The 22,778-nt window shown below is 34.5% G+C and overlaps 1 protein-coding gene across 7 annotated transcripts in view; it reads left to right on the top strand.

Moving 5' to 3' along the window:
* QKI (QKI, KH domain containing RNA binding) overlaps positions 1–22,778 on the top strand; it is a 142,756-nt gene that overhangs the window by 99,472 nt on the left and 20,506 nt on the right. The gene's annotated exons all lie outside the window — the stretch shown is intronic.

Raw genomic sequence — 22,778 nt, 5'->3', positions numbered from 1 at the left:
TTTATATTAGTAAAAAATAAATGGAAATATGGACCCTAACTTGCTATTGAAATAACTAGGAATATTGTTAAGTATTCTAACAAAAATTTATTGACATTTACATAAATGAGTATGGCATCTGCCGTTTTTTATTCCCCAGATAGTCTGTTCTGCAAATAAACATTTATCATTTACTTGACAAAATTAGCCCTTTGGAAGAAAAGAATTTTATGTAAATTCTGTTTGATATAGGTATAAACAAACAGGTTAAATATAAGCTGAATCTATACACACTGTTAAACCATGTAATCTTCTTCCTTTTTGATTTTCTTTACCCTAATTCAAGCCGCAGTAATTTCAGAGCCCCCAGCTGGTGTCTGTACTTGTAGTCTTGGGCACCTCAAACTGCTCTTTGCATTACAGTCTAGTCATACTTTTCCCAGCTTAAAAACCTTTTAGTGGTCCCTCTTACTCTGAGAAAGGAATACAGAATTCCTTAACATGGCCTTGCAAGTTTCTTCATCATTTGCCGTGGCTTATCTTTCAGGCTTCATTTTTCCCTGTCCCCCATACCTAAAGTACATACACATGTAGACACACATTCCATACCATACTTCCATTGAGTCATTCTGTATTTATTTGAATTTCCTCAATCTTCTCACCTCTGGGCTTTTATAATTCATTCAAGAAATGCTTATTACATACTTTTCCTATGTCAGCTGTTGAAAATACAGAGAATAAATAAAGCTGAGCAACAGAGTGCTTCCATCATGAAGCTTACCTTCTGGTTGAGGGGAGAGGCAAGTTAGATTACTAACGATAAACAAAAAACAGATAAAAGCTGTATTAGGTTGTGATAAAGTGATGTGAAGGAAAACAAAGCAGGATAAGGGACTAGAGACCCTTGGATTAGGAAAGTACCTCTGAGATTATGATGTCTGAAGGAAAAAAATATCTGATTGAAATGTGGTGCAGTCATTTGGATATTCAAGGAGCTCTCTAAGCAAAGAGAACAGAAAGTGCAGTGACTCTGAGACATATTTCAGATGGTTCAAGGAGATCCAGTGAGGAACTTAGTAGGCAGGTGGGAGAGTGCTGGAAAATCAAGTTAGTGTGGGAAGGAGGAGATGGCAATTTACAGAGGCCTGTGACCATGTTAAGGACATTGATCTTAGTGTGAGATGAAAAGTTATTGGAGGAATTTGAGTAGAGGAGCAACATGGTCTAATTTATGTTTCAGAAGATCATTCTGAATAAAGGATAGACTTTGAGGACAATGGTGAAGGCAAAGATGCCAGTTTGCGAGCATTTGTAGTTCAGGTAAGAGATGAGAGTAATTGGGACTAGTTTCGAAGTATGAGTAGTAGTCTGATTATGGATTTATTCTGAATGTAAAGCTGGCAGGAATTTTGATGGATTAGCTATTGATTTTAAGGTTTTTTACCTTGAGCAATTGGAGTTCTCTTCTGTTTATGCTGTTGGAGGCACAAGTCAAGAAAATGGGTTTAGAAGTGTAAAACTTGAAATACCAAATGTTGACTCTGCATTTGGTTATGAACAGTCAGGTAAGGTGAGAAAATGGGGCTAGAATATGTCGATTTTGCAGTCGTCTTCTTGTCAAAAGCTTTTAGGGCCATGGGACTGGATGATATCATCTAGACATTGGGTAAAGGTGTAGAAGACGTGGTCTGAGACTGAGCCCCAGGTACTCCACCAAATAAGAGGTCAGGAAGGAAGAGGAGGATCCAGCAAGGTGACCAAGGAAAGGAGCTACTAAGGTTGTAGAAAAACCAAGAGTGTGGAGGCTGGAAAGCCAAGAGAATGTTTGTTGCTGAAGATGGTTCAGTTAAAGTAAGAATGGACAGTTAACCATTGGATTTGGCAAGTAGTGGTCATTGGTGACCTTGCGAAAGGTTTTTTTTGGATGGTGGGTTTAAGAAAATGGGACAAGGGGAAAAGGAGTTGAAAAATTTTCCCGTAAGATTTCATTATTTATGTAAATGCTCCTTTCAGTACTCTTGGCCTCTCAGCTGTTTTTTTGCTTCACCTTCAGTTCTTACCCTCTGTTCCGTATCAGCCTCCCACTCCGTGGTGATTCCTTGGACCTTCTGAGGGAGCCTCTCTAAATATACAGCAGCAGAGTGTCCAGCAGTGGACAGTGCTCTTCAGTGAGAGATGCTGCATTAATTTGGCAAGCAGAGTTAATTAACTTGTGCATATATACTTCTAGGATAAATCTCTTTAAGTAGAGTTACTAGGTTAAAGGGTAAATGCATTTTAAGTTTCAATTACTTCACTCATATTAGAATTTCTAAGTTGCCTTCCAGAAAATTTGTACCAGTTTACAGTCCTGTCGATGTTGTGGTGAAAATGCCTGGTTTCTCAACACAGTCACAAACCCCTCTGAGTATTACCAGTTTTTAATCTTTGCTTTTCTAATAGTTTCTTGAAGTAGCCTTTCAGTCACAAATATGTGAAGAAAATAATTCTCATGGTTCTTAAAACTATTTAAATTAGGTTAATTTTTATATTAAGGAAATTTTTTTAAACAAAAACTATTTTTATCTTTATGTTCACATCTTTAACAGGTACACAATCCCTAGTTACACGTCATTTCTGTGGGGAATGTGATTTGGTTTACATCATCATTTACAGAATGAATTTGTAGCTGAAGTGTGGAATTATCTTCATATTATTTCAGTGTAAATGTCTGTTACCTAACCGTGTAGAAATAGGTTCTTTTTTGGAAGGATGTAGAAAGAGACCTGTGCGTATTTTAATGTGTTTGTGCCCAGTATGTTTAATGTTACATAGCAAAAGATCTAGACCTGGCTTGAGGGACCTGGGGTTGGGGAGGGGAGAGTGGTAGACTTTGTGCTTGATTTAAAATTTCATAATTAAATATAATAAATATTCCAGTTTATAGCTTACATCTGTAGGTTTTTAAGGTTAATAAATCTGGGTAAAGATTGTACTTGTACTCTATATGACACGATTCTAATTTCTTTTGTTGTTAGTAATTGGGATGATTTGAAAGTATCTCAATTTCTATAACCACATGTAACTAAATGTTTGGAGTTCAAATCATTAAATTCAAAATGGGGTTTCAGAACAACCTTATCAAGTAGGTTCTTTTTTCCGGCAAGCACATGGAGAGAAACCTTAGCATTATCAGAGCAATTAGTAGTTTTTTCAGAAAGTAGTTCAGTATTCTAATTTCATTGCAGAGGTAATAAAGGGTTTTGAGATGATCACAATTCATTCATTAGTAGAATCATAATATTTTACCTAACAAACTCATTTACTCGGGATAGTGCCATTTTTATTTCAAATGTTTCTTTGATTTTAATAATCTGTTTATTTTCATCTCTTGTTTCTTATATCACAAAATAAACCATGCGTAACTAGGTAAGAGTTATTTCTCTAGTTACATGTAGTGTTTTTGTCTGGCAAGTCTAAATCTGTTACCATCAAATATCTACTAAAAATAATCCTTTCCATCATAAGTACAATTAATCAGTTACTTAAATCTCATTTCCATAAACCTGAACTATATACCTTCTTCAGATTCCTGTGGTCTTCAGTATACTGTCCTAATTACAATGTGACATTTTGTGAAAATTAAATCATACTCACCCATAGAAAAGAACTAGTGAGCGGTGTCCTGATTCTGCTCATCTTTGAGGAGTTAAGTCATCCTTGGCAGAAATCACTGCTGGCATAACTCTACCTCCAAAGAATTCTTGAGCACATAAATTCATGCTGACCTAGTCGAAATAATCTTGTTTCACTTTTAGTCTTACTCCATTCAGTTCATTCTCTCATAAGTTAGTAAGAGTGATTTTTTTTAATGTAAATCATATTAAAGATGATCAGTGATTTGCCATTTCACTCCTTGGAAAGTGGGGTGACGAGTGAGTTATCTGCCTTGAAACTCTTTGTTATATACCAAAGAAGTGGCTCTTAATTGTAAACAAACTAGAGGTAGTCGTGAAGAAAAGTATTTTAAAGTCAGAAGGAAAATATTTATGAAATAATTAATTTTAGGAGTTTAGATAGCTTCATGTAACTGTAAAGTAAAATTTCACCTGTGTTATATGTATTTGTTCTCTCCAACTTGTCTTATAAATGGGAAGAATTTTGAAGTACTAGGATGCAGTATAAGAAAATGAGTGAAAAAAGTTTATTCCTCCTAAAATGATTATGATGATATCCTCAGAGTGACTGGTAGAATTTTACTAATTATGTAGGTAGAACATTGGGCAAAGGTTGTATAGGAAGAAACAATGGTGTCAAGATTTGATACAGTGATAGCCTTCTTATTTTAAGTGCACCCTATGAGGAAATTAGTATTACTTGGAATTACCAGGGATCTGTGATTCTGCTTTTGTGGTTTCTGATTTTATGTAACTGCTTTGTTCTGAAAATTAATTGGGTAGAACAACTATATCGCTTTTATGATTCTGACAGTTTTACATTGTAGAGTATTTACTAATTTTAGCTAAATATTTAAGACAGGATATGTTGATCATTTTTGTTTGCTATTATTGGAAAGTGGTTCTGTTTGCTTTTTGACACATTTGTTTCTTTAATTAAACTTATGCAATGTAGTTACTAATTTAATGTAACCCTGTAATAAATTATTATTTTGTAATTAGACAAATGGCAGTTACCAATTTTTATATATCTAAACCTTATAGGCTTTTAGTTACGTTTGTTGAACTTGTTTATTATAATCAGAAGACTTTCTTCAGATGACATTTTAATGCTTGTTCTCTTATTCACATCATAATTGTCACTTTCTGTGAGCCTTTCAAAATAAACTGGGCTGTTAAATTTCTTGGCTGAACTTCTTATAGTCTTAGCTTAACATTTACCTAACGTGCTTACACGTATACAGAGTTCTGTGAAATAATGATTTCTTATCTTTATATATTACTATTCAAATCACTTTAACATAGATTTGATCCTTGCAGAGAGCTTGTGTATTAATTTATTCATTTTCTGATTTTGTCATCACGTGCTTTCATTTTCTTTATTCTTGCTGCACTGATGTAATATGCTATAAATTTACATTTCTTTTTGCCTTTTATAACACAGTATCTAAACCTACTTTTAATTAATTTGGTCTTAATATCCTCATGTACATATTAGGACAATTGATCAGTTATTATACAGGGCCTTGTTGACTATTTTAAGGACTTTGGCTTTTGGTCTAGGATGGGTGAAACCATTGGAGTGCTTAAGGACAGGGGAATGACATGATCTGATTAATATTCTATAAGGGTTACTGGCCTTCTCTGTTTAAAGCAGAATAAAGCACATAAGAGTGAAAGAAAGGAAGCTTCTGTAGGAGTCTGTAAATTATGGCCCATGGGTCAAATCCAGTCTTTCACCTGTGTTTGAATAGCCTATGAGCTGAGAATAGTTTTTATATTTTTTAATGACTGGGGAAAAATTGGAAGAATAATATTTGAAAAAGAAAATTTCATGAAATGTCAAAATTATAGGAAATTCAAATTTTATTGTCTTTTAACAAGTTTTATTGAAACACAGCCATGCTTATGGTTATTTATTTACATATTACCTGTGGCTGCTTCTACGCTTCATGGATGAGTTGAGTAACTGCCACAGAGACCATATGCCCAGAAAAGCCATTTACTGTCTGGCCCATTACAGAAAAACCTTACCGATTCCTGGACTGTTGCATTAATTCAGAGGAGAGGTAATGGTAGGTTGGGCCAGTGCTGCCATAGTGGCAAGATATGGTCTGACTCTGAGCATATTTAAATGAAACTGGCAGTTTTGGGTAATGGATTTTCTATGGGATGTTAGAAAGCAAGATGTCAAGGATGACAGCAAGATTTTTAGCGTGAGCAACTGAAAGGATATAATTGCTATTACTTTGATGAAGAAAATGTTAGCAGGAACAGATTTTGAAGAGATTATTAGTAACCCAGTTTTAGATCTAGTAAGTTTGAGATGCCTGTTAGCTATCCAGGTGTAGCTATTCTAGTATTCTGTTCAGATTAACAAAGATTTATTCCAGGTTGACTGTATTTTAGCACAGTAGGGGTGCAGAAAATTATTTAAAGCAGTATGTTTAATATTTAGGGCAGCAGCATATTTCCCTAACTGTATTCCATTAGATACTTTTCATAGGTATTCAGGGTAATGGAAGCCTTTAATATACTATTGAGTATTGTGAACCTCTTGTAGAAACCATTTCCAAATTCAGTTGACCATCAAATTTTTGTTTCTCAATATATTCACATCTAGTGTTGTAGAGATACCTGTTTGAGAAATAATCCAGAGACTTATGAGTCTGATTTAAATACATATGAGCTGTTTTTTTCTTTTTCAATGCTGAAGAATAGTCATTTGAAGACATGAAGGAAGAAAAAATTCTTGAGGAATTTCTTTTTTTTTTTTTTTACACATATAATAAAAACTCATTCATTAAAATGAACAATTGAACAAATGTACAGTTTGTCATTTGACAACTGTATACACTTAAAACCACTACCACAGTCAAATTTCCATCACCCTAGAAAGTTTCTCTCTTACCCCTTTGCCATCAGTTAACCATTTGCCCATGCCTCCAGGGATTGGGGTTAATTTTGCCTTTTTTTTCCTGTTGTGGTCTCAAAACTTAATTTTTACCCCCAGCTTTATTGGTTTATGATTGATGGATAAAAATTGTTTGTATTTAGATTGTTACAGTGTGCTTTTTTTGAGGTGTACAGTGTGATGATTTGATATACATACACATTGTGGAATGATTATCACAGTCGTTTAACATATTCATCACCTCACATACTTTTTTGTGTGTTTAAGTGAGAATGCTTAAGATCTCTCTTAGCAAATTTCAGGAGTGCACTACAGTGTTATTAACTGTAATCACCATGCTGTACATTATTTCCCCAGAACTTAGTCATCTTATAGCTGAGAGTTTGTACCCTTTGATGAACATCTCCCCATTTCCCCCGCCCCACCCCATCCCCTGGCAACCACCTTTCTACTCTCTGGTTGCATGAGTTCACCTGTTTTAGATCAGTTTGCCTTTTCTAGATTTCATATAAATGAAAAATTTTGTGCCATGCAGCATGGCTTTTTTTTTTTTTTTTTTTTTTTTGAGGTTCATCCATGCTGTTGCATGATGCATCAGTGGGTTGTTCCTTTTTGCTGATCATTATTGAATATATATGCCACAGTTTGTTTATTCTTTCACCTGTTGTAGTTATAATTTTTATTTCTCTGAATACAAATGATGTGGAGCATAATTCCATGTGCTTCTTGAGAATTCATCTACCTTTGATGAAGTATCTAAATCTTTTTATCATTTTTTTATTGGCTTGTCTTCTTTTTCACTGTTAAGGTGGTTCTTTATATATATTGGGAGTAAATCCTTTATCGAACAAATATTTTAATCCATGGCTTGCCTTTGTCTTGTGTTTTTGTAGGAAGGCTTTTAATTACAAATTCAATTTCATTCATAAATATAAAACTACTTAGATTTTTTTTCTTTCTTGTTTTTGTATTTTTTGAGGAATTTGTCCTTGTCATCTAAGTTGTTAAAATTTTTGTCATTAAGTTGCTCATAAGATTCATAGGATCTTTAGTAATGTCCTTGCTTTCATTTATTATGTTAGTAATTTGTGACTTCTTTTCTCCTTGACCAATCTAGCTCTAGAGCTTTATTCATTTTATTGATTTTTTTAATGGGGTAAGTACCAGCTTTTGGTTTTGTTGATTTTTCTCTATTTGTTCCTTTTCAATTTCACTGATTTCTGCTTTTATCCTTTCTTTGTACTTTATTTGGGTTTAATTTTATTTTCACGCTTATTAAAGGTGGAAGACTAGTGACTTAAGACCTTTCTTTTCTACTTTTGAGACATTTATTTTATAGATAAAAATTTCTCTCTGAATAATGCTTTAACTGCATCTCGAACATAATATATTGTATTTTTATTACCATTCACTTCAAAATATTTTAATTTTTTTTATGATTTCTTCTTTGACTAATGGATTATTTCCAAATGTTTCCAAATATTTGGGACTTTTTAAATTCCATCATATTGTCTATTTTGGTGACCATCCCATTTACACTTAAAAAGACACATTTTGCGGTAGTTGGGTATATGTTTTATAAATATCATTTAGGTGAACATGGTTGAAAACAGTCAGGTCTGTCCTTATCCATTTTTTTCCCTTGTTTTTGTTAATTATTGAAAGAGTTGTGTGAAAATCTCCATTCATTCATTGTAGTAATATGCATAGTAGTGTGTTCTCCTTGATGGCACTGAAATGGCAAACTAATTTGATATTCACATATGTGTATCTGTGTATATATAGCTTACATACCCTATATGAACAGAGTTTTGCATCATTAAAAAAAATTCACTCTTTGTTTTATATAATGGCAACTTTCCCCTTGTTTTAATTTTGAAGTCTTTGCCCCCACCCCCAGGGCCAATTATTTTATGTATAATACTTTCTATAGAGATAGTACAAGCAGTATATAGGTGGCAGTCAGTGTTATAGAAGATGTTATACAGGTTCACTGGAAGGTGTCACAGTGGACCGGGGTACTTAGGGAAGAAGACTTCACGTAGGTAGATGAGACTTGAGCTAGAACTTCAAGAGATAGAGTTCCCAGAGACAAAGGAGATGAGTATATATGCCTTTTAGAGGTAGGGAGTTGTGCATTTCAAGTCATTAAAAGTGGTAACAGATGCAGTAGAATTGCACAAATTATGTATGGTCAGGGACGGTCACGTAAACTCAGAACTTTTATTTCCTCATTTGTAAAATTCGGTTATTGTTGCTTACTTGCCTTAGAAGGACTTTATAAAGGTAAAGGTTATTATTTTAGTTATATGGAGGTACAAGGCACATTCCCTCTTTTCTCCTTTTTTTTTTTTTTTTTAATGTTATATGGATTGATTACCTCAACTGCATCATTAGCCATGTCAGTTAGAAGCTCATTCCTAGTCACAGGAGGCACCACACCAAAAGAAAGTAGTTCTGTTCCCTAGCTCCAGAATATACCCTCGTTGCTAGTCCATGATCTCATCAATGTAAGTTTTTGTTTAGAGTGGTATAATAAGAAAATTGTGAACCATCTAATATTACTAAAAATAACACGTATAAAAGTTTCTCCACGCCCCCCCACCACACACAAACATAGGCACATTCTCCCCCCACCACGTACACACACACCCACACTCACTATGGGAGTGCATCTGCCATCTCAAGGATCAGATACTATGCCTCTTTCAATTGTTTTTCATTCCAGTTACTTGAAAAATAATAAATAATACTATCTTTTAATCATTAATTAGCTAAGATCTTTTCTCATCTTCTCTAAAGGAAAATAGGGGAATATTGTTGCTATAAAGACTGACTGGGAAAGTAAAGGTGAGGGATGTATGCCCAGATCTCCTCTTGGTCACTCTTGCCTTCCTCATTCCGATTTTCCTTGCTTTCAGTAGGAGTAGAGGTAACAGAGTTCTGTTGGGAGCTGGGATACTAGATTGGGAAGACTGAGCCAGCTGAGCCGCACTAGCCTGAGGTAGAGAAGTTAAGTGATTGCAGTCCGTTGAAATTGACATTGTCTCCTAATTTAAGATCAGCCTTGGTACACAAGATGCCACCAGTCCCAGATAATTCATAAAGTGCTTGTTTTACTTTTTTACTTTATGGTGGGTATAGGCTTGTCCTTTTTTTCCTCTTCTCTTCAAGTTTGCTTATAGGTATTTGAGAACTTGACCATGAATCAGTTTTGAATATATAGCTGCTCTCTTTATGAAAGCATTTATACACGTAGAGCTCAGTAATATTAAACCAAATAATTGGCCTAATGGATTCTAACTTATTTCCAGCTGAGGATTTTGAAATTTAAAGTTGTTGCCAGTTATTTTAAGACATATTATAAAATTCAAAAAAGATTATCGAAAGTAATTTAAATTCAGTTAAAAAAACTACGTTTGTCAATGTCATCATAATTTGGGAGAGTAGTAGAAAGAGAAAGATCCATCAAAAATTTTTTTTATTGTTTCCTTTCCATATTTCCCAAAGATTGTCTTCTGTCTAATACCATAGCCATCTGAACTCATAGATAACTGTGTATTAATTATAACCTGAAGATACATGAAAAGAGTTCAAGAGTAGGACAGGAAGAGAGGTAATGACTCTGGAGATAGAGTAGTCTTATCTTAGAGTTTTTAGCTGGGTTGTTAATGAACTGATGGCCCTGCATTTAGTTCTTGACCAAAGGATCGATAACTGAAATCTCTGGTATCCTTAGCCTCCTTTTCATTTTATTGGGAAAGAAGGTAAGGTATTAAAAGATATATTAAAAGACATCTAGCTGTAATGCACTTGCCCCTTGATAGAGCTGTAATGTGAGAGAGCATCTCTCTCATGTAAAGAGGGTGTTGCTGCTGTTTTCTGCTTTGCACAACCATTTTAATCTGAATGGGAAATCTGTCTAGAGACCCAGAGTACAGCAATTAGCATTCTCTTCAGAGTGTCAGAGCAGAATTACCGTTGTAATGGTTTAGCTGCTGGATAAAAGGTTTGAATTTAGGTCTTCCTGTCTGCCAAACTAAATGAGTTGCCATGGGAATTTTTAAATGTGAAAGGCGTTTACACAAAGCAATTTGGCGGGTTTGAATAAACTCATAAATTACAGGTTTGAAAGGAGCCAGTCCTTGCTTCCGCTCATATAGGGACTGTGTAGAGGCTGATGGCGTCTTAAATTCTTACTGAGAATAAGCTGATCCATGCTCCCATGCAGACAATCCGCTTACTAAGGCTTGTCTTTTCACTAAATACAGTACAGTAAGCACATTTAAGGAAAGATATTTTGTTCCAGATTTCTGGAGGAAAAAAAGTCACAACTCTAGACATAAATTTGCTTTATTGAATTTTACATATATCTTCAAATAATGTTATTAATGTGATTGTTTTGTTTTAATAAACATTAACCTAATATTAACCTTAATTTTGCTCAGTGCGTATAACACACATCTTTACATTTACTTGTCCTATTTGTCTCACAAAGGTGAACATTTAAAGCTTTTCGGAAAATAAATAAGGTGCACATACTCGTAAACTGGATTATTCAAGTTGCATGTAAATACTTTCAGAGAGAGCTTGGCTTTCCTTTGTCTGTCAGAAGTACTGGGTTGTAGTGTAACAATTTTTTAGTGAGAAAGTGTTGCCTTAAATGCCTAAGGTGATGAACATTACTCATGGCTCTATAACCTCTCCTGTCCTCAAGATATCAGTAATAATATTAGTTCCCACATTGGTGTTTTATATCTGCCCTCCAGAAAAAACTCAGTGAAATTTAAGTATTTAAAATTTTGAGACTGTAAAATATTCTCACTCAATAAATAAAGTCTTTGGGGAAGTCTATTGACATTTTCAAGCCCCTCGGTTACAGTTTCATAAGGAAAGTGAAAAACTGGTTGTTGCTAACCTTGGCGGCCTAAAAATGTACATGCATCTTTCAGAAATGTTTCACAAGAAGATGCAGGTATACATCTGATGCAGGTATGTGGAGTGATTGTTTAATTCAGATGAGAAAGTATAAAATAACTATTTTAAAAGTACATTAAATATACTTTTGTTTATGTATTCATCTTTACTATTTACAGGATAATTATATATCAAAGTAGTAGTCTGATTAAAATCCTGTAGTTCTAAGATTATTGTTGAACCTTAATAAATTAATAAAACTAGACACAACGACAGGTAAGACTTTTAAAAATCTCATTTAAATTTATAATACAAAGACCATCAGAGAACTTAACAGATCTTCTATCTAGAACTCCTAGCATCAAAATGGCATAACATGTCACATGCTACGTGTAAGGTACTCCGATGGGAATGGATGTGTACGGCTTGGTAAATATGAGGAGACAGAAAAGTACTTGCAAAAATTGGAATATGCTGATTAATTTTTCTCGCAAAGCGGGATGATACTAAATACAATTTAATTGGATTCTTCATACCCACTGTGTCTTTTTATACCCACTCCACACTGTAGCTGTGTTGTTTATTCTGCATTGGTGCAGCAACAGGAGCATTGTTTCAGCTAGATTTTTCCCAAATAATTAAAAGCACTGTATCTTTGGATAGATAGCAGTCCGTACTGACAGGTTTAATTAAGAAGTGTGACAAGGTGTAGGTTTTAACAGTCACTGCCAAACCAAAATTTTATAAATCACTGAGCAGCTGTGTGAGGTCTCTTTACTCTCTTGTCCAGCCGTAATGTTACCTGGCATTGGGTCCAGCTTTTGAAAACCAATAGAGGGCCTTTTCTCCATACTTGAAGCTTCAATTCTATGCAGCTCCTTGGTGATAATAATAAAGTATGTCTTGTCTGTGGTAACTGTGAATGAACTCTCACAAATACAGACTATGAAAAACATCCGCCTTTTCATTTTTATAAAGATTCATTGAGGGGTATAGCTTTTCTAAGTCTAAAACTTTGTTGGGATTGACAGAAAAGTTTCAATAGCTTATAACTAAATCTGAGGTATTGCAAATATAAAACAACAGATTCTGGGTGTAGAATAATAGGGCAATGTGTGTTTATTCCTGAGAAATATTTTTGCAGTTTATATAGGAGGTCCTTCCATTTTAATCTCATATTCCATGCATCCCTCAGAATTTCCATGTTGAATGCATTATGTAACATTTTATACTTGCTTATACTGTTTATTCTTGAATATTAGTGTTTCTATTCCATAATTAAATATGCTTCTCCCTGGCTGGGATAACACATTTTAGTTTTTTCTATGTCTATTGAATGTATGATATTCTACACAGATACTCTAGAATTAATTCAAAATATAAATATTTTTATTAAAGATTTTAAATTATTTAATAGAAAAATAGGTGAGTGAATTCTCAGTGTATCTTCTTTAGTTCAATTATTTTCATACCTCCCTTTAATTTGTTTGCATGCCCTTCTGATGGTTGGTAAGTAGCACCATGTTCCTTACATATAGGTGAAGCATTTGTGATACATTCACTTTATATTAATGCACACTGAAATTGAACTGACTAAAAAGTTAAGAAAACCAAATGCTCCTTATTTAACTTGTTCTTATTTTTTGATCCTTATGTTTAATTTTTCTTAACAACATTTCAAATGTTTTAATCTTATGGCATTTATAAGTAAAATTCAGATAACTACCATTGTGTGATTTTAATGGTATATTAATGATTCAGATGAGTGTTTTAATATTGTTTCAGGTAAACTTATTTGGAACCTCATCTTATGGTTTGATTTTTCTTCTGTACTTTTGATAACTGAATTTTGAAAATCTAATTTTAAAAGTGACACTCATTAATAACAAGACTTCTCCTTTATGAGAATTATTCTGAAGCCTATGTTGCAGAATTGTATAAGTAGATGTGTTTTATTTTTTATTCTTTTAACCTTTAATGCCTTTGTTGGAAAAAAATCTTGACTGTATCAGTCCAATATAAATTGAATTGTTCTTAAAGTTATGCTATTAAACTGGCATGGCATCAATATTTTTGCTAAACCTCTTTGTAGAATGTAGTATCTCTAAGCAAGTTAGCAGATTCATGAATTCGCTTACTTTATGATACTTTATAAATTCTGTGAATGATGACAGTATGCTCTGTTTAAATAAAATACTTCAATTACTGAATTTAGCATCTGTGGAATTATACTTGTAGAGATTAAAAGACTCACTTAGAGACTGTCAAAAGCAATTCACTTCACAAAGTTCTATTGAGAAACTTTTATTTTACCAGGCCAGAAACCAAGATGTCAGTACCTAGAAAGATTTAGATTTAGTAATATAAATAAGGACAGAACTGACTTTCCCAATTACTTATTTGATCACTTGATGCTTGTTCTTCAGAAATATCATGCTCTCACTAAAAGTAGAGCCTTTCCAGGATAATCTCTCCAATTTGTTTTTCTTAGGCAGTCTCATCCATAACTATATCTCCAAGGACCAGTGCCACAGGGATCACTTTTCACTATACTTTTAATGTTGAATTCCAGACCCCCCTAGTCTATTCAGCATCTCCCCACGGAGGACGTATAGGCATCTCAGACATAACGTTTCCACAGCTGCAGTCACGTCCTTCCCTGCCCTCCTCATGCAGTGATCCTCCCATTGTTTTCTCTGTGTGGATGACATTAGTTGCCTAGGAGTCACATATCCTTCATGCTAGCTTCTGCTTTCCCCCAGCCCACAGTCCTTTCCATCTGCTGTATCACCGGGTTCTGAGTCTGCTCTTCATACCACATGACTCTTCTCGTTTCTGTTTTCACTTTGAGCTAGATCTTTGGTGCTCCCTCCTAGTTGAAGCCAGAGCTCTCTCTCTTTTTTTTCCCCTCCCTCTGTTTCTTCTTCTTCCAATTTTTATTGAGATATAATTGACATACAGCATGTATAGGTTTAAGGTGGTGTACAGCATAATGATTTGACTTATATACATCACAGTAAGTTTAATGAATATCCATCATCTCATGGATACAGAATTAAAGAAATAGGAAAAAAATATTTTCCCTTGTGATGAGAACTCTTAGGATTTGCCATTTTAACAGCTTTCATATATAACATATGATTTATTGTATTTTTCATGTTGTACATTCCATCCCTAGTATCTTATAACTGGAAGTTTGTACCTTTGACCACCTTCCTCCAATTCCCACTCCACCCCCAGCCTCTGGTAACCACAAATCTTATCTCCTTTTCTATGAATTTGTTTGTTTTTTGAAATATAATTGGCCTACAGTCTTATGAGTTCCTGTTACACAACACAGTGATTTGATATTTCTGTACATTTCAAAATGGTCACCACGATCAGTCTAGTTTCCATCTGTCACCACACAAAGACATTACATAGTTACTGACTGCATTCCCCACACTGTGCATTTCATACTCATGACTCATTTATTTTACAACTGGAAGTGTGTACCCCTTAATTGCCCTCACCTATTTATTTCTTCCCCACTGCCCACCACATCAACACCTGTTTGTTCTCTGTAACTCTTTCTGTTACATTTGTTCATTTCTGTTTTAGATTCCACAGAGCTCTGTTTTTAATACGTAGAAGTATCATCACACTCCCAGTTTCAGGTTTTCAGTGTCTTTCTGTCACTGCATGGTAAAAAAGAAAACTGTTTGGCATGGCATTCATAGCTTGTCTCCATCTGATGTGTACCTAACTTTGCAGTTTTGCTTCATGTCATTTCTCCTTTGCCCACTTATATTGCCCCGCCCCCATATTAAATAACTTAGTTTCCAGAATACTCTTTGTTTATTTGGTGTATTATGATAACCTCTGGATTGGATGTGGAGGAAGTGGATAGGAGGTTTCATAGTAGAAAATAAGATAGGAAAAGGCTTAGGAAAAATCATAAGAAAGTTTTCTCTTAATACTTCAATGCTTTGAACAATTTAAAACTTCCAGTGAAAGACCAGCAGATAGGAAACTTTTTCCCTAAAAACACTACGCAGTATTTGTCAGGTTTATTTTATTTTTTATTTTAATTTTTTATTGAAGTATAGTTGATTCACAGTGTTGTGTTAGTTTCAGATGTACAGCAAAGTGATTTGGTAATACATATGCATATATATATATATATTCTTTTTCAGATTCTTTTTCATTATAAGTTATTACAAGAAATTGAATATAGCTCCCTGTGCTATACAGTAGGTCCTTGTTTATTTTATATATATATAGTAGTGTGTATATATTAATCCCAAGCTCCTAATTTATCCCTTTCCCTTTTGGTAACCATAAATTTGTTTTCTATGTCTGCGAATATTTCTGATTTGCAAATAAGTTCATTTTTATCATTTTTTTTAGATTCCACATATATGTGATATCATATGATACTTGTCTGACTGACTTCACTTGATATGATAACCTCTCGGTTCATCCATGTTGCTGCAAATGGCATTCCTTATTTCTTTTTTATGACTGAGTAATATTCCATTGTATATATGTACCATATCTTCTTTATCCATTCATCAGTCAGTGGACATTTAGGTTGCTTTTGTCAAGGGTTTATAATTCTCATTATAATACTCATACACAATTGCAGTAGTGTTTTGCTTTGTTATGCATAACCTCTTAAAGAAAAAGTTCTATTCTTCCTAAATTTCTAACACATTACTGTTTTAACAGGTGTGTTAAGTATCTACTTACATTCGTTGGAAAAATATTTGTATTATGCATACTAGGAACCTAATCATATAGTTGGTTTTTGAAATTAAGGTGTGCAGTCTTTTCTGCAACAAATGAAGTGGTGTGCTCCAACCAGCATGCAGTCAAAACTTTGGTTATATAAAACGTAAATTAGAGAATTTCAGACTCAGAATTACAAGGTTTTTTATCCTATGGGAATTTCAATAATAAAATATTTTTGGAAAAGCTATAAATCTGATTCTGTAGAACCAAATTATAGCAGGAGAGATCCAGAGTTGAATTACTTATAACTCTGGCATGAGAGCCAGTGCCTTTCTTTTCACCATCAGCAAATTATTCCTTAAATATTCATACCAAATATTGAAAGCACCAACCCATCCCAACAAAAAACTTCTTCCTTACATACTGAAGATCAGTCGACTTTTAAGTAATATGTTGCTAGCCAGTATATATGTTGTTCTCTAATTCATTGCTTCCTAATTCCATTTCTTATCATGAAAACTCATGTTAGAAAAAATACTAGTGTTTGTATATTGATAACTAGTGGTAAGAATTGTGCCACCACTCATAATAATCATATAAAGCTGATGCACTAGAGCTTGTTGAAGCAAAGAAATGCTTCTGTAGTTTAAAAACCAAGTAAAGCAATGATTCTTACATTTGATCACGATTGTAGTTATAAACCAATTAAAATATCTTTGAGCCACTCAACTTAATCTTTTGTGGGTGTTCCTAAATTAAAGAAATAGAGTAGTTTCTTTATAAAGCATACTTCTTTTACATGAACCTGGTTTTAGCTATTGATTTTTGTAAATTAGAAGTATTTGAAACATAAAATCTGCCACTGGAATGTAACGTATGTAAGAGTATAACTAATTTTATATATGTCTGATATTTTCCATGATAAAAAGAAAAAAAACTTAAAGTATGAGTAGATTTTAAGAACTATATGTATATGATACATGCATATAATACATACATATGTAAACATACATAAGTATATGTAAAATATACTAATACTTTAGTATTAAAAGCAGTAAGCAGGAAAAACAAGCAATATTTATACTCTCTAATCTTTTTTTTGTGTGTGGTTGCTGAGCTAATTTGTCAGGTGAATGCCACCAGGCAGAGAGAGTACATGTAATCTGTTTAGTGAATTAGCATATTTTAGTAACAGCCTTAGTAGATGGTCAGTTTTCATGGGGAAATCGCCGCTGTTTCTTAAAAATACCTAAGAAAAAGCCCAGTTTGAAGGAATTATTCAAGGAACTCAGTGGCATTGTTCTCACCTGGTTAGCAATTATTTAGTTTAGATTTTGTTAATAAGTTATTGAAGGGGCCATAAATTGAATACTATCTTTGTTTAACTATATACATAATGGGAAAGCCTTTTCAGGACACACAGGATACACATTGTGTATATCTTCTGGAATGAAATGGGGAGTAAATAAATGCAGTTCTTCTTCGTGCTGTTTATTCAAAAGAAGTAATCTCCAACCAGGAGAGCAGTTATAACAGTATTCTTTATAAAATGAAAGGTTCAAGTATTTATGAGTATGGAGAATATTTTGCCACCGCCTTACACACATACGGTTGGTTCTACCCTCTAACCATCTCTCACTTCTCATATCTCCATCCCCACTGGGATTCTGTCAGCTCAGGATATCATTATGTGTTGCCTGGATTAGGAACCTATAATTGCCTCTTAATCTTTATGATCCTACTATACTTTTCCAAATATTCTCCTTATTGAAGCTAAAGTGATGCTTCTAAAATAGAAATCTAATCGTGATTCTCCTTAGGTTAAAATACTTGAATGACTTCTAATTACTCAAGAGTATGTCCAATTGCTTGAAAATGACTTGCAAACTATTATTACCTTACCAGCCTCATTATTTATCTCATACTCCTGATTTCTAGGTTTTTTGAACATGTTCTTTTTCTCAGAACCAAGTTTACTCTTTCTCCCCTCTTTAACTTTACTCATCCTTTGGATCTCAAATTGTGTATTACCGTGTGTTGATACCCCAAAGCCTTCCCTCCGGCTCATCACCAGCCCAGGCTTAGTGCAGCACCCTTGCAGTGTGTTGCTGGAAAGTCCTTGTCTGTCTCCAACTCCTTTCCCCAACTCCCCCACCCCCGCACCCACTACCAGTTTCCAGGAGGGCAAACCTTGTTAGTTAAAACCTATCCTAGAGATAATGCTTTAGTAAACATTTATATAACAAATGTAAATTTTTAGCATTTCAAGGACTATAATATAAAAACTTTGGGTAGAATATTTCATAAAAATAGTAAGATATGAAATTGAATAACAAACATTAAAGGAAAAATCTCATTCTTAATAAAACCTACATGAGAATAAAAGGACTGTTTCCCTAGAGTAGTAGATGATGGGTAAATTTTAAAATACAGTTTTAAAGCAGTATAGAAGTGCCTAGATTTGAAAAGACAATAAATACCTAAGTCAAAGTTTGTTTGAGTCCCAGTCATTTCAGAGAGTTTTCTGCTTTCAGTTCCAGGGTACATCCTACTGAAGAGAGTAATGATCCTGTCCTTGGTAGCTTAAGATTTTGTTACTGTTTTCTCCCTCTCTCATGGTATACCATTGGTGTCTTTTTCAAAATAGGTCAGTTTAGCATATATGGAAAGAAATCTGTGTTGAGGATGTGCCTCCCTTCCATGATGAACTTATCAAGTGTCATAGGGAATGCTTGGCAGCCTGAGTATACCTGTTCTCTTCCCAGTGCTTGCACTGACGTTATGTACAGTTTAAACATTCAGCCAAGCCTGGAGGTCACACCACACAACTATCATCTGTGCCTGACAGTAAGTTCCTGCTGCTCTTTGGAGGAAGGACTCTTGGGTACTTACAGTGCTTTCCGGCATTTGTCATTTTTTTCACCACTTAACAATTTTGCTTCTGTTGATAATTGTATGTTATTAAAAGTTTATGGGCTCATTATTAGATATGGTGTGATTCTTAATATTCATAAAACACCTCAAAATGTAGGATAAACATTGCAGCCACAAAGGATACAAAAATAGCCAAAACCCAAAATGACCATGCATAATCAGCTTGGTTGAAGAAAGTGGTTTTATTGATTAACTGTGAAAATTAATAAGGTTCAAATCTTTTAACTTACAGATTGCTTTCCTCTAAAATAAGGTTTGGTGTACTCCAGCAGAACAGCTGTTTCACTCACAATTGGTCCTGGAGTAGAAAAACAATTTTCTAAAGCGAGTTCTAGAATTGACTCCTGTTCCTAACAGTCAACTGTTGTACTTAACTTTCCCTGATTTATTTTATGCCTACTCTAAGGTAGTTTCCCTCTTAAGAAATAGGAGAGTATTAGCAATTTACTTCAGAAGTAAAATATTTTTCACCCCTTAAAGAAATGTGTTATTTACATTCCAAGTTTTATTATTATTTGATGCTTCAGGTGTGACTAAATCAAACCTGGCTTCCTAGGTCTCATTGGATGGCTGAGTACAAGAAGTATACAAAGGCTTTATTCACTTAGTGGCCAAATTCCTGTCTTTTGTTTAATTTTACCCTAAAGTGAAGCCAGCGGGAGAGATAGCACCTGTATTATATACCTTACAGAGTTGTAACAGGATTAAATGAGATAAGAAAGGTTAAATTCTTTATTAAAACTTAAAATGGAAACTTTTATTCAAATCCCAAGGGGGAGAAAAAGTCTATTAAAAAAATGAAATACTTAATTAGCTCAATTTTTTTTTTCTGACCAAGGAAAGTTGATAAGAGTCTGAATAACCTGGAACAAAAATTAAAGTTCAAAAGACAGTCTTACCTTTGCCTTCACTGCGTTTGCTGCTGCTGTGCATCACAGTAGTCAGATGCTACCAGGTGACGTTTGAAGAAATTACCAGCCTTTCTTCCTTCCCTGCTTTGTTTCCCCTTGATCTTAATTTGAGGTTTTAAGCTTTTAGTCACCTGTTTACAGTGGAAAGTTTGTCTTTAGATTATCTTATGAAACAACAAAGAAAAGAAATTTAGGTGGGAGGCAACCAAAATGAAGGGCTTCAGGTGTCATCATAACTGTATGAAAACTAGTTTGAAAAAAGGGAAATCAGCAGTGATGACTTAACATTGCTGTGAGGACCAAGTAGCTTTCTGCTTTTGCTCTCCTTTGAGGTCATTAGACTATGCGTGATGACTCAAAAATGTCATGAATATATCCTGATGGGAAATGGGTTACTTTAAAGGGTCCCTGTGGAAGATTGACATTATACAGCAGTATTACCTGGAAGTCTTTCAAGACCATTTGAGGTGAATTAGTAATTTTGTCAGAGATACTGATGGGTGAGTTTTAGTTCTCACAGTTAACCCCCTAAAATTGTGTCACATTTTATCTGTCTACCTTGTATGTATTCTAGACAGTCTGTAGGTATCATCAGATTCTTAAAGCAGTTGGTGATCCTTTCCCATACTTTTCCATCTGGTCTTCCACTACACCCTGTGTAAACTTCTGTCATAGTATCTGTCACTCTTTATTGAACTTGCTTTACCTTTTTGTCTCTCCCCGAGCTACACTATAAATCTGAAAGCCAAGGACCACATCTAATTCTTTATGTTCCTGGGCAAGTGATTGCTCTTTGGTACATAACCAGTGTTTTGTAAAAACTAACAATAATACTAATATTTTTCTCCCTATAGACTCAGTGCTCACTCTGAATATATATGAGTTTAATATGTTCTTCTCAGAATTTTTGTCATGCATTTATTACAACATCCCACAAGCGAACACACCAATCCCCCTCACCATTGCCATTGCACGTATACTTTTTAAAATTGAAGTATAGTTGATTCACAGTATTGTGTTAGATAAATACTTTAAAATTTTTTTGCTTACTCCTCTCGTATACCTCTCACAATGAATAGATTTTTAGATCATTATTTTCAGGTTCCCACTCTTCATTTTCTGCTACAAAAGAAGGCTCTCTTAAGTTCACAGTTTGTAGTTATCCTTCCTTCTATTGCCCCAACCATATAGTTTGATAAAGTCCACCTAAAATACAATCAACTTTACAGAGGTCTTTTTTCCCCCTTAAAAAATAATGATGTGGCTCTACGTGAATTAGTATGTGTCCTGAATTGTGGGTAATAGTAATCTTTCAAAAGTTTGTCATAGCTATTGATCTTACTATAAAGAATAAAATCTCAAATTGTATCATACTGTATTTCACTTAAAGAAATAACATGCTTATTATGAGACATACCTTGTCCTTTCTGAGATCGTCACTATTTTCAGATCAGTCTGTTCATAGCTTTTTGAAAAGACAACATATTATCCTAAGGTAAAAGTATTTGTTTTATATAATTTAATGTAGCTTATGTATCATTGTATATGTGTGTTTGTGTGAGCGTGTGTGTTTGAGGGTTTTAAGCTTTTCTGATTAAATAGAATGCCTCATGCTTTCTCTCTACCTTACCTTGCTTTATCTGTGGTAAGTTGTTGCTGCTAAACCAGGTATTATGATTAAATGGGAATATGTTAGATGGTGTAATTAATGGGAAATAGATAAAAATATGCTTAGATTTTTGTTTTTCTCCTTCTTGTGTCTAACATTTTGACCCATGAACTTTTCAATGAAACGGTCTTTTTTTTTGCATATTATTTGAACTAAGGTCTTGCTTTGTAAAAGATCAGCAGGCTGTATCGCCCAGATGATGTAATGATGCTAATTTGACTTTGCCTCTCCACTGCAGTAGAGCAGCTCTGATACATCTTTTTGATACTGAGTTTCTGTAATGATTCTGGGAATTTGGCTGATGCTGTTTGATTAGTGAACATCAGTCTTTTTGTGTTGGACTTCTCATGGTGTCTGCATCATAGTAGGTGCTCATTAGCCTCTGTTAACTGAACGTTGAAGACCAGGAAAAGGAAGGAACGTGGAATCAAGGAACCTTAATATAGTTAGCAGATCATCATAGAGTCCACTTACATTTTTGACAAAGAATGAAGTTGGTGACATAAAAGGAGGAAGCTGGTGTGGCCATAAATACCAGACGGGGAATTCAGATTCTGTGAGGCAGTGAGGGAAAGCCACTTCTTCATCAGGAAAGCAGAAACCACACTGTATTTCAACAGACAGAATTAATAAAGTAATTGGTTAAATAGGTGCTGAGAACTAAAAAAAAAAGGAGAAAGGAGGTAGGATATAATACAGATTTAGAAACTCTGGGAAGCTTAGAGATTAAAGACAGAGATTGATACTGTTACTAGATCTTAGACACTTTCAGTTCTGTGCAGAGGTGAGACCTCTGACAAAGTGGTGCCACTTGGCTGACAGTGGAAGCTCGGTAGCTCAGAGGAGTGGATACCCTGGTTCTAGCCGGGGATGTAGGGTACACAGTGAAGTTGGTTCTAGAAGTGCCAGGAAAAGGTGGGGAGCCTGGAAACAACTGGCCCTGGCAAGGTGCGCAGCTGAGAACAGCTGGCACAAGAAGGAGCATTCCTTCTCCCCTCGGCCAGCTTTTCAGTCTGGTTTAATGCCCTTCCCCAATCTCAGCTGTGAGAGCCTGACAAAACCAGCTGGCCAGGAAGACGCAGAAC

The sequence above is a fragment of the Camelus bactrianus genome, chromosome 8 (genome assembly GCF_048773025.1).
Source record: "Camelus bactrianus isolate YW-2024 breed Bactrian camel chromosome 8, ASM4877302v1, whole genome shotgun sequence".
NCBI classification, from domain to species: Eukaryota; Metazoa; Chordata; class Mammalia; order Artiodactyla; family Camelidae; genus Camelus; species Camelus bactrianus.
Note: the sequence above shows the minus strand (reverse complement) of the source record. Positions and strands in the feature narration are given on the sequence as shown.